This window comes from Hyperoodon ampullatus, assembly GCF_949752795.1.
Source record: "Hyperoodon ampullatus genome assembly, chromosome: 4".
Lineage (NCBI taxonomy): Eukaryota > Metazoa > Chordata > Mammalia > Artiodactyla > Ziphiidae > Hyperoodon > Hyperoodon ampullatus.
The window spans coordinates 2,196,758-2,210,519 of record NC_136917.1 but is presented as its reverse complement, the minus strand read 5'-3'; positions in this window follow the sequence as shown (position 1 = coordinate 2,210,519).

Sequence of the window (13,762 nt, the reverse complement as noted above, 5' to 3'; positions counted from 1 at the left end):
AGCCCTGCTGGTTGCAGTGTGAACTTTGAAACCTCAGCAGTAAGCTTTGTTTTGTACTCTGTTCCATTAAAATTCACTTTTCTGTCTTGTACTTTGAATGGGTCCTTTGCCCATGCATGATTTTGTAACTGTCAGGACTGCGATTGATTTTACCCTACTTATAATGTACTAAATCAGCTTGTTGCTGTTTCATAAATGCTGGCAAAAGACGTGAGATTCCTTTGTCAGGACTTTATTACTCACAGCATGCTTCCACAGCAAGCACTGTAAGCATCAGCCTGTTTACAACACTTCTCTTCGCCCCTCAAGTCCCACAGAGGTGATGTAGAGCAGCCCAGATAGATGCTACACTAGCAGTGGGTTTGTGTTGCAAGTGACAGACCCTGAGCTTGGGAACCGATGTCTTTTATAGCACACAGCAAGCAAGCCTGCTCTTTGACCTAAAGGGAGACAGTGCCTCATCCTTCAAGGCAGCTCACTACAAACAATTCCAAGAAACAGCTTGAAAAAAGAGATTGTCAGGACTTGCATTCTTGGCACACCCAGTGAGACCTGTGGGAGTGGGAGAAAGTCCCAGTGGAGGACTGTCTTCTCAACAGAAACATGATGCATGGCCATTTGGAAAACACTGGTTCTCTAAATCATACAGAGCTTCCAAATGTTGACACGTTGCTTTAAGCAATATCAAAAATCACATTCATTAAATCATCATTAATCTCATCAGAAAAGTTATCTATTGAGAAGCTGTTAAACTCACAGTGGTAGGTACATGTTTCCCAAATTTCTAGTTTTCACTTGAAAGTTTAAATTTTCCCTTCAGCCACAAATACTAGCAGTTGTTTTCTTTGAATAGACAAGCTTAGATCTTTTTCAATAGAATGTATTCCACATACTCAAGTCTGAATAACTTTTAGTGTGTCTGTCAATCTGTCAGGTCCAGGGCCATATGATCACACTCCTACCACTCTCTCCCTCATGTCTATTTCTCCAGCCCTTCTCAGTTTCTTGCTGCACCTTAAGAGAGTATGTCTCTGCCTCAGGGCCTTTTCACATGCTATTCCCTTCTGTCTAGAATGCTCTTCTCCCACAGGGCTTCCTCCCCCACTGCATTCAGGTATCTGATTTAAAAAGCACTTTGTCAGAGAGCACTGCCCTGACTTCCTGGCCTGTAATAATCACTGCCACACATACATTGAATACCCTCAACCTGCTTTAGTTTCTCCTTAATATATACAATTTCTTGAAATTATATGATCTATTTTCTTGCTTATTTGCTATCTGTTCTTCCCACTACCACCATCGCCACTAGAATGCAGCCCCCTGTGGGAGGTAGTCCAGCACCTAGGACAACACCTTGGCACATGGTAGTTTCTCAAGAACTATTTGCTAAATGGATGTAGAACAGCTGTTACTAGGCACCGGGCTCTAAGAGACAGAATACAAAACACACAGTATTGCAACTTGTAAGATACTTGCAATTTACTTCATAGTTGACAAAGAGTCTAATAACTATGAAATGTGAAATTCTATGAGAAATAGGTATAGAGAGGGAGTGAAACAGTCAAAAACTCAAATACCCATCAACAAAGAAATGAGTAAATTGTGGCCTATGTATATAATGGAATACTATGAGAGAGAGAGAAAGGAATATTCTCAGTAACATGGATGAATATTATTACGCCAAGTGAAAGAAGCCAGACACAAAAGAGAATACACTGGATGACTTTATTTATATAAAGGACAAGAACAGGTAAAACTCTGTTATGATAGAAATCACAACAGTGGTACATCTTGGGATGGAGGAGTATATAGACTAGGAAGGGACATGATGGGGGCTGTCTTGAAATGGAATTTTGTTTTTAATCAGATATGCTAAGGTGACAGACAGAGAGACAACTGCCTCTGAAAGAAAAGTTTACTACTTACAGTTCTCAAGAGAAGAGGGCATGCCAGGCCATGCAGGGCCACTTGGGGAAGCACCAGGTTGGTCAGGAGGCAGAAGGAGCCAGAGGAAAGCATGGCCAGTGCTCATATTGTGGTTCCCAGGGAAGAAGTGGGAGAGGCAAGTAGGCAAGTTTAGGATTGGATAGTTTGAATAATTTTGGCAAGCTCTGGACTATGGGGATGGTCTCTAGCTGTCTGGTACCTGTCCCGGGGGTGAGTTAGGGCAGGGGGATATTAGCTTATCCTGTGAGTTAGATAAAGGAAGCAGTTTGGATTGGTTGGTTTGCATATAAAAGACACTCTTATAGGCAAGTAGTTTGCTGCCTCTAGGTTGGAAGGGGCAGTATCACTCCAGCCAGCAAAGCATCAGAAGGTGTCAAAGCCTGATAAAATACTGAAAGTAAAAAATGTCATTAGTATAGGAGCCTTACAGAGTGCTGATAAGCCTCTCTATACATGTAGAAATAGTCACTGTAAAGATCTGCTTGATATTGTTACTGAACAAAACTTGGATTGGCTTGCCTGTGTGCAGGAAAGTCAATCTATTGATACAGGGTTGTGGTGAAGGAAAGTGCAGCATATATTGCAGGCACCAACAAGGAGCCCAGGTGGCTAATGCTCAAAAGACCTGAACCCCCTGATGGCTTTTTTAAAGGCAGGGTGAGGGAGAGTGTTGTGGGGTGTGTGGTCGGCTCATGGACATTCTTCTGCTTGGTTGGTGGTGAGGTAATTGGGAGTCAACCTCATCAACCTTCCAGTTCCAACCATTCTGGGGTCTAGGTGCTTGTGAGCAGCATACAGTTAACTTCTTCCACATGGTGGGGGTTTCAGTATCTGCAAAACAGCTCAAAGGATATGGCTCAGAATATTATCTATAGCTCTTGAGGAGGAACTAAATGTCCTTGACTTTGTTTAATGGCTAAACTAAAATTATTTTGTCTTGCTTGACTGTTTTCCTTTGTTTCTGCATTTTCTCACTTCTCTGATTAAATTTATTCTTTGGAAGGTCTAGGAAACTAAAGTTTTTCTACAAACATGAGGCAGGCGGAGTTTGGAGGGTGGGGTGAATCTGTCCCAAGAAGGCCCTATAGGGTCCTGCTTGGTCATGATGTGAGTGTACTTCATGCACTTTGTCATGATACCTCAATTTTCTAAAAATACAAATATAGAATTCAGTTGGAAGAAACACAAAGACTAAGGAACTTACTAACTCTCACCGGTCACCACACTCAGGCCCCTCGTGCTCTTTCCAGCATCAGAATCCTCCTCTTCAAGCCCAGATTTCAGTCTCAGGGGTCCAGGCACAGTTCCATCCCCTTCTAGCCTTCAGGCAGCTTGACGCACTCACAGGAACCCTCCAGTCTCTCTCCAGCTGCCAGCTTAGAACTTAGCAAATTCTCCCTTTGACTTACTATTTCTCCTGAGCCTTCCTGTAGGCAAAAAGGAGGGAAAGTGAACTGCAGCATGCCACCCACTGCCACCTTCTCCAACCACTGTTCTTCCCTGTCCCACCCTCCTAGGATACTTGGGGGTTCCATCACCCCTTCTTGGAAATTGCTCATTTAGCAGCATGAATTTTTATCTCATTACTAGAAATAAGGCAAGAAGTGCTCACTAAGCACACAGGACTCCTGGAGTGAGCAGGGGGCAGGAGTGGAGCCAGGATAGCCATGATGAAGCCAAGCTTTAAGGCAGCCTGGGGCAGAGAAGGGTGGCTTGGCACTCTGCACTCAGGCAGGAAGACCGGGGGTACATCCCCCAATGCTGGACCAGGCATGACCCACTCAAGTCAGACACAGACGTGCTTCTGGCCGGGCTCCCTCAACCCTCACCCTATTCTGTCAGTACATCTTCACATCGGGTGCCTGTGTCCTAAAGCTCCCACCCCCATGAGGCTGGAGTCTCTCACCTCTTCTGAGGCCAGCACGGAGCCTGCTTGGCACAGAGGAATGGCAGTAACCATTGTGGATGGAAGCCATGGGTGGGTGAGGGGTTAGCATGGAGGTCATCAGAGTGACATCTGAGAGATTAGGGCACAATCTCTGGAGTGTCACCTCTGACATAGCTCAGTTAAGCACTGCCCAGAGCTGAATTTCCAGAGCATCCCTTCCAAGACAGCATATTATAGGATTCCAGTGCTTCCATCCTGGGACTAGCTCAACCAAGGGGCCATGAGGTTGCTACCAGCTTGATTCTGCAATATTACTATGAAATGCCTACTTTGATGGTGTCCAAGCCCTGGCCCAGCCAAGGACAGTTTGGGAGAAGCAGGGCCAACCCAGACGGCACAAACAGATGGGCGTACGGGCGAGACAGCCAGCAGCCCAGGGAGCCGGCTCTGGCCCGCTGCGGAGAGCCCTGGTTTAGGGGCTGTGTCAAGAACCTGCTCGCTCGGACAGTCCTTCCTCAATCCTGAAAGAGAACAGCCTAATTATAACAGCTCATGGCCGCACAGCTCTCAGCCGAGAGGAGGCCTGCGCTGCCAGATGGGCCTGCTCATTAAGTTGGGGAGTGTGGTATTTCTTATGCAAATGAGGGCAAATAAATCCATCAGAGAAATGTGAACAACAAACATGAACAGGAGTGTGTGGACTTCGTGGGTGCTGGCTGAGGGAGGAGAGAGGAGAGGGAAAGGAGTCCTGGGAGACCCCTGGCACTGTCCTGGCACTCTCAGTGCAGGTGCTCTGGATTTGCCTGCCCAAGCCGCCCAAGAGGGAAACAGACTCCAGGCCCCCGTCCAAGGCCAGACACAAGGGTAGCAGCTGAGCCTGGCCTGCAGCTGAACGCAGGAGTGGGCAGGGAGAGTGGGAGGGGACCAGGAGCTGACAGGCCTGAGACCAGGCCCACAACTGTTCAGCCCACTTTCCAGCTCGAGCAACCATGCATATAGAGGGATGCTGACCACATGCAGCCAGCAGCCAGACATAATGGAAAGGACACAAGGGCCCAGTCCATGAGACCAGCCCCATGGGAGGCAGGGCCTGTCCAGATCTCCTAGGTGTCTCCAGGACACTGCAATTCAACACACTCAGCTCTTGCCTGAGGACAGGAGTTCCCTGCTCTATCCAGGCCCATCTGACAAATGGTCCAGACCTAGGAGTCATCCCAAACCTCCCTTGCCCTCCTCCCTGGTGTCCTGCTCATCACACAGTCCTGCCAGCTCTAGCTCCTAATTATCCTCAGCAAACCCACCTGCTTCTCCATCTCTACCACCTCCTCCCTGCCCCAAGTTCAGGGGGTGGGGGGGTGTTCCAGCAACAGACCTCATGCCCCACCTACCATTGCCCAAAAAGTACCTTCTCAATGAGGCCTAACCTGACCACCCTTTTTAATGCTGAAAACCGCCTCTTCATCCCCCTTACTTTATCCTTCTTTGCCTTTCCACAGCACTGATCATATTCTAGCATCTTAGATAAGTTATTCATTAACTTTTAGTGCTTATTACCCACTTTACCCACTAAAAAGTGAGCTCCATGAAGGTAGGAATCATTTTCTGTTTTGATCTCTGATGTATTCAGAGGGCTTGAACAGCACTTGTGCATAGTAGGTGCTCAACACATATTATTTGAGTGAGTAAATACAAAATGTCTCATGACCACACTGTTTCTGAACAGCAGGTGAGTACAGCCCTGGGTTTAACCTCCCAAGCTTAAGACAAGAGATTAATAGGGTGAATATCTTTCAAGTGTCTTCCAGATGAAAGTGGAAAACTTAACTCAAGATGACATAACTGAAAAGGTCTTTATTGGCTCATGTACCTTAAAAATCTAAGAGTAACTAGTTGCAGGTGTGGCTGCATCCAGATAAGTAAATGATGCTGTTATGACTTGGTGTCATTTTTGCTAGTTTGAGCCTCAGGCAGGCTGTCCTTCATGTGTAGCCCTAGTAGTTTCAGGGCAACTCCTTCCCCATCTCAGGTCCACAAGGCAGAGACTTTCTCATAAATAAGAGTCCCAAAATTAGCTTGCCCAGCCCTGGCTTGACTCGAGTGCAACCCCCCACCCCTGCCCCAAGTGAAGTGCCATTCCCAGGGAATGGAATACAGTAACTGGCCATACCTAGATTACTGGAGTCAGCCTAAACCATGGACTTGGATGGGGGAGGAGTGAGGTCTACTACCCTACAAAGGTAGGGGTCACAGATTCAGGGCAGGCATAAGCAGCTGTCCACCCCTGGTACTTGCCTGCCAGGGGTGCGGGAGTAGCTCCCAGATGCCCTGGTAGATTCTAATGCTGACAGTGTTTGGTCTGAGGAGTGGCCTGCCTTACCCAGAAAACCTGAGCTGTCTTCTCACCACCCCAGGCTCCATCCAGATGAGAAGTAACTCTAGAAGGTGAAGACCTCAAAATACCACTTTAGCCAAAGTCTGTAATCTCACAATTAGATGTGAGAACAAAATACAAAGTTTAAACATTCATAAAGAGTTGGCAATAGTATCATTATTTGTAAATGATACAATTACAAACCTGAAAAACTCAAGAGAACTCACTGAAAGTTACTAAAAATAATAAGATAGGGCTTCCCTGGTGGCGCAGTGGTTGAGAGTCCGCCTGCCGATGCAGGGGACGCGGGTTCGTGCCCTGGTCCGGGAAGATCCCACATGCCGTGGAGCGGCTGGGCTCGTGAGCCATGGCCGCTGAGCCTGCGTGTCCGGAGCCTGTGCTCTGCAACGGGAGAGGCCACAACAGTGAGAGGCCCGCGTACCGCAAATAATAATAATAATAATAATAATAATAATAATAATAATAATAAGATAATTCACTGAGTTATAAAATCTATATCCAAAACAAGATTGATTTCCCATAGAACAATACCAACTAGATTGTGTAAGAGAAGAAACTATATCATTCACAAAAAGGACAAAAAAATTTTCAACTAGGAATGAACTGTATGAAAAAAATATTAAATTATGTAAAGGAGGACCTGAATAAATAGACATACCTTGTTCTTGAATATAATACTGATACAAATTTTAAAGATGTTCTACAGGGTTTGAGTGTCCTCCCAAAATTCATGTTCTTCCTGAATCCTCAGAGTGTGACTTTATTAGTAAATAGGGTCATTGAAGATGTAATTAGTTAATATGAGGTCATACTGGAGTAGGGTGTGTCTTTAATCTAAAACAACTGGTGTCATAAGAAAACGGCAAGAGACACACAGGGAGAGCACCATGTGATGACAGAGACAGAGATTGGAATCATGTCTACAAGTCAATAAATGCCAAGAACTGCCAGTAACCACCAGACACTAAGAGGAAAGCATGGACCACATTCTCTTCTAGATACTTCAGAAAGAGCAGGGCCTGGTGACACCTTTATTTCAAACCTCTGGCCTCGAGAACTGTGAGAGATTAAATTTCTGTTGTTCTAAGCCATGTAGTTTGTGGCAATTTGTCATTGAAGTCTAGAAAACTAATACAGATCTCAATTCTCTCCCATATTAACTATAAGCTTAATTCAATCCTAAACAAAATCCTAACAGGATTTGGTTGGGTTTGAAGTCTGGTTTGGTTTGACATTTCCTTCCTTCCTTCCTTCCTTCCTTCCTTCCTTCCTTTCTTTCTTTCTGGTTTAGGATAATACTTTGTTCTATTTTTTTCTTCCCTCTTTTTTTTTGGAAAAGGAAGAGATTTAAAAGCCAATCTTGGGACTTTCTTGGCAGCATAGTGGATAAGACTCCATGCTTCCAGTGCAGGGGGCCCGGGTTCAATCCCTGGTCAGGGAACTAGATCTCACATGCATGCTGTAACTGAGAGTTCATATGCTACAACTAAGGAGCCCGCCTGCTGCAACTAAGACCTGGTGCAATCAAATAAATAAATAAATATTAAAAAATAAATAAATAAAATGTTGGCATTTAAATAAATAAATAAATAAAAGCCAATCTATCAGAAGGAAAATAAAGTTATATCCAGGAAATTTCTGGAAACCAAAAGTAACAAAGCAGGACTAGCACTCTCTCCTGGATATGATAAACCCACCCGGCACCACTGCCAAGAAGGAGAAATCGGGGCAGACAAGGGAGTTCAGAAATAGTATGTACAAGCAGGGATTTGATATGTGTTAGAGGAGAACCATTGAATCAGAGGGCAAACATAGCTCATTCAATAAAAGGCATTAAGACAACTGGAAATTTAATCAGTTAAAAATAATACTAAAAATTTAATGCCAGGTCACAACCATACTCCTTTCACTAAAATAAAGTTCTCATGGATCAAATATTTAAAGTAAATGAGTCAAACAGAGATGGCCAATTCAAGATGGTGAGCCATATTCATATCATATCCCCTACTTCCAAAACAGCTAAGAAATAGCAGGAGAAAACAGCATTTTCAAATGAATAAGTCCCCCCAACAATATGGGGAAATAAAAATGATGCTCTTGATGGACCACATGCTTTGAGGAATTTCTGAAAAATAGAAAGCAAATAAGATCCAACTTATGAGAGAAATCAGAGCAGAGGAACTTTCATTTTTGGATGAGGATTTATTTTTCACACCAAACCTCTTTGCTGCTCTTGCAAAGGGATCCCGACACCCAAACATACCTGAGACCCAGGGCATGTGCCTGCAGTTATACTTAGAAGGATTCTCAGAGATGAAATCCAACATTGTAATAAGGAAAAATATTACTAATCAGATAAAATTTTCTATATAAACCATTTTCTTATAAACCATTTTCCATTCAAAGATTTTAGAAAACTGAAGCACACTCAGGAATTCCTGAAATCTAAAGGTTGTTATTCAAGTAAACCAATGTATAAGACATAGATGACACTGTATAAGATACTGTGTAAACCAAGGTCCCACTACTGACTTATACTCCTGCCACACCAAGCACCACTTGTCATGTTTTGCTCACAGCTCTGTCCAAAAGAGGAAAATAAATAATTGAGGGTGAAGCTGCTGCACAGACACCCCACAAAAGAAGAACACAAAGGACACTGGATTCAAGCAAAGGCCAAATTCCCTTCTCCTTCCTACACAAATACCATTCAGACAGTTTTTAGGCTTTTTGTAAGCTATCCTCCAAAGACCTCCCCACACAAGGACTGCATCTGCTGAAAGGGAATCATTCTCCTGACAACATCTCTGAGCTTGGCTGAGTCCTGCCGGTGTTCCTGCAGCGAGTGTGTCCTTTGAGTTGGTTCCAGAAGCTGTGATGGATTTTCACTTATCACCTCCTTGGCCCCTCTCAGGCAGCCCACAGAAAGGAGCCGGCCCCGTGGTGGGAACAGAACACACTGGCCTTTGCTACACAGTTGGAGACGTGCTCTGTATATTCTTGAGAAATGGGAAGACCACGTGGAGGCCAGGCCCTGTGCCCCAATTCTCCGGCACAGTCTGAAAGCAGCTCCATGGGCAGTAGCTAAGGAATAAACACAGTCCCACCACAGGAGAAAGAGCCCACACCAAACAAATCCATAGACATCTTCAACCCTTGCTATTAAAATTAAAGCAACATTGAAGTTTCATTTTACACCCATTAAATTAGCAAAGAATAGGAAAGTTAACTGGTATCTCTGGATGTTGGCAAGGGCATGATGAAATCTGTGCACTGGTGCACATGGGGCTCCTGGGCAAGGCCCTTCCCCCAGGAGGCCTAGGGACCAATATCCCTCAGCTACTCAAGTCATCTTTGTCATTTACAACAAAAGAGTCCTGACTAAAACCAGGACTAAACACAGAGATGCTTAGAGCATCTCTGCAAAATTAGAGACAATCTCAGTCTACCACACAAGATTTACTAAAAAGCAGTGATGACACACCAGCACAATAGAATCGGATGTGGCCTTAAAATGATATAAAGACTAAGTAATACGTATATCAAATCATTATGTTGTACACCTAAAGCTCATACAATGTTACATGTCACTTTTATCTCAATAAAAACAGTAATAATAATAGATACCTTTCTAATTATTGGAAGAAATACACATAAAAAGACAGATAATATACAGTTTTTTAACAGCCTTAAAAACTAAATTATATGACAGAACTAAGACAAAACACACTTGTCATGTGGGCTAGTACATAGATGAATACACAATTGGGACTTCCCTGGTGGCTCAGTGGTTAAGAATCCACCTGCCAATGCAGGGGACTCGGGTTCAAGCCCTGGTCCAGAAAAATTCCACATGCCGCGGAGCAACTAAGCTCGTGAGCCATAACTACTGAGCCTGAGCTCTAGAGCCCGCAAGCCACAACTACTGAAGCCTGCATGCCTAGAACCCGTGCTCTGAAACAAGAGAAGCCACCGCCACGAGAAGCCCGTGCACCACAATGAAGAGTGACCTCCACTCACCACAACTAGAGGAAGCCCACACACAGCAACAAAGACCAACGCAGCCATAAAAAAATAAATAAATAAATAAGTTTTTTGTAATTCTAAAAAAAAAAACTACACAATCAAAAATGTCCCAAAAAGCAACATCCCTCTCCATTCTAGGTACAAGAGATATAACTAAAACAGAATAATTGGGAAAGATAAACATAAAAGTATGAACAACTTATATCAGAAATGCAGCAGAAAGAGTATAAAGGAGGTTGGGTTCATGGTAAAAAACATTAATTAATATGAAGACTGGCCCTTTGTTATGGTCAAAGGTGCAATTCTCAACATAGATAATGATACCTAAATAACAAATAACTTAGCATCAATATTCATAAAGCAAAAATTACAGAAGATATAAAGAATAATAGACACATGAATATTAAAACCTTAAGCTCACATCTCTTCTCCATGACAGTGAAGGAGACCAAAATAAGGATTAATTAATTAATTTAAAATAAATAAATAAAAGCTTAAAGTAAATAGTCTCTTTTGTGCATCTTCCCACTTAAAAAAAAAAAAACTCCTCCTCAATATCAACAAACAGAAACACACACAGACACACACAAACACACAGTATGAAAAAAATACACATGATGCCCAATTAAGGGAAAGAAGAACTCAGAATGAGATCCATCTCATCCTTCCAAATATACAAGAAGTAATCACATGTGCGGGCAAGAATGGGTCTTTATTTGGCCCTCATTTTATGCCAGGACCAGTGCTAAGTGACATACATATACTATCACATTTAACATTCACTACGGCTCTCAGGCAGGTAGGTTTTGCAAACAAGGACACCGAGGCTTCAAGAAGCAGCCTTAGGAATAACCCTCACCAAGGAGGTGAAAGACATATGCTGAGAACTATAAAATTTTCATAATGTAAATTAAAGATGATTCAAAGAAATGGAAAGATATCCCATGCTCTTGATTGGAGGATTTAATATCATTAAAATGGCCATACTACCCAAAGCAATCTACAGAATTAAAGCATTCCCTATCAAATTACCCATGACATTTTTCACAAAACTACAACAAATAATCCTAAAATTTACATGGAACCATAAAAGGCCCAGAATTGCCAAAGCAATCCTGAGGGAAAAGAACAAAGCAGGAGGCATAACCCCAGACTTCAGACATTACTACAAAGCTACAGTAATCAAAACAGTATGATATTGGCACAAAAACAGACATACATCAATGGAACTGAATAGAAAGCCCAGAAATAAACCCACACACCTAAGGTCAATTAATCTTTGACAAAGGAGGCAAGAATATAAAACGGGAAAAGATAGCCTGTTCAGCAAGTGGTGCTGAGAAAGTTGGACAGCTGCATGTAAATCAATGAAGTTAGAACACACCCTCACACCATGCACAAAAATAAACTCAAAATGGCTTAAAGACTTAAAGACAAAACACTGTAAAACTCCTAGAAGAGATCATAAGCAAAATATTCTCTGACATAAATCGTATCAATATTTTCTTAGGTCAGTTTCCCAAGGCAGTAAAAATAAAAACAAAAATAAACAAATGGGACCTAATCAAACTTACAAGCTTTTGCACAACAAAGGAAACCATCAACAAAATGAAAAGACAACCTATGGAATGGGAAAAAATATTTGCAAATGATGCGACCAACAAGGGCTTAATTTCCAAAATATACAAACAGCTCATACAACTCAACAACAAAAAAACAAACAACCCAATCTAAAAATGGGCAGAAGAACCTAAATAGACATTTCTCCAAATAAGACATACATATGGTCAATAGGCACATGAAAAGATGCTCAACATGGTTAATTATTAGAGAAATGCAAATCAAAACTATAATGGGGTACCACCTCACACTGGTTAGAATGGCCATTATTAAAAAGTCTACAAATAACAAATGCTGGAGAGGGTGTGGAGAAAAGGGAACCCTCCTACACTGTTGGCAGGGATGTCAGTTGGTGCAGCCACTGTGGAAAACAGTATGGAGGTTCCTCAGGAAACTAAAAATAGAATTGCCATACCATCCAGCAATTCCACTCCTGGGCATATATCTGGACAAAACTATAATTCAAAAAGGTACATGCACCCTTATATTCATAGCAGCACTATTCACAATAGCCAAATGTGGAAACAATGTAAATGTCTACCAACAGATGAATGAATAAAGAAGATATGATACACATATACAATGGAATATTACTCAGCCATAAAAAAGAATAAAATAATGCCATTTGCAGCAACATGGATGCAACCAGAGATTATCATACTAAGTGAAGTAAGTCTGGAAGAGAAAGACAAATACCATATGATACCACACTTATATGTGGAATCTAAAATATGGCACAAATAAACCTCTCTACAAAACAGAACCAGACTCACAGACATAGAGAACAGACTTGTGGTTACAAAAGGTGGGAGTTGAGGGCAGGATGGACTGGGAGTTTGGGGTTAGTAGTTGCAAACTACTACATATAGAATGGATAAGCAGCAAGGTCCTACTGTATAGCACAGAGAACTATATTCAATATTCTGGGATAAACCATAATGGAAAAGAATATAAAAATAATGTATATATGTGTATAACTGAGTCACTTTGCATACAGCAGAAATTAACACAACATTGTAAATCAACCATACTTCAATTTTAAAAATCAATTTAAAAAAAAGAGTTAAGTAGCTTGACGGTGATCCCCAGCCACAGCTCTCCAAGGAAAAGGAGCATTCATTGAAGGTAGGGAGGACTGTTCAGAGGCTTTTCATTTGTTGGTTTGTTTTCAAATTCCATTTTGAGTTTTTCTATCATCTTTTCCAATTAAAATAAAATCGAGAAAGCTGTGAAAAGATTAGCACCTTCCACCTGGCTCTCAAATCCACCTCCTATTCCCCACTGCCTCGGTTCAGCCCTGGCCTCAGCCACATGCTCTTCATTATGGAGTAGTCTTTCTTCTGCTTGCCACCCTCCTGTTCATGTTTTTCACTGGCCCATCATGGCCTTCAAAGAAAATCCAGGCACCACAGCCTGTGTGCTCCAGCCCATGCCCACTGCTCTCGTCTTCTGCTACACCAGTGCCCCCAACTCACTGCCAGCTTCCATCATCACATCAAATGTTCCAAGTTCCCAAACACACCCATTTATAATGCCATTCCCCAGCCCAGCATGCTCTTCTTACTGCCTAGTGAATTCTTTTTTTATTAACAAGTTTATTGAGATACAATTAACATACCATGAATTTCAGCTTTTTAAAGTGTACAATTCAATGGTTTTTAGTGTGTCACAGAGTTATGAACCATCACCAAAATCAATTTTAGAACATTTTCATTACTCTCCCCAAAACCTCCATACCCATTAGCCTTCACCCCCTTTTCCCCTCCAGTCCTAAACAACCAGTAATCTACTTTCTCTCTGTATATTTGCCTCTTCTGAACGTTTCATATAAATGGAATCATATAATTGGTCTTTTATGACTGATTTCTTTCACATAACATAATGTTTTC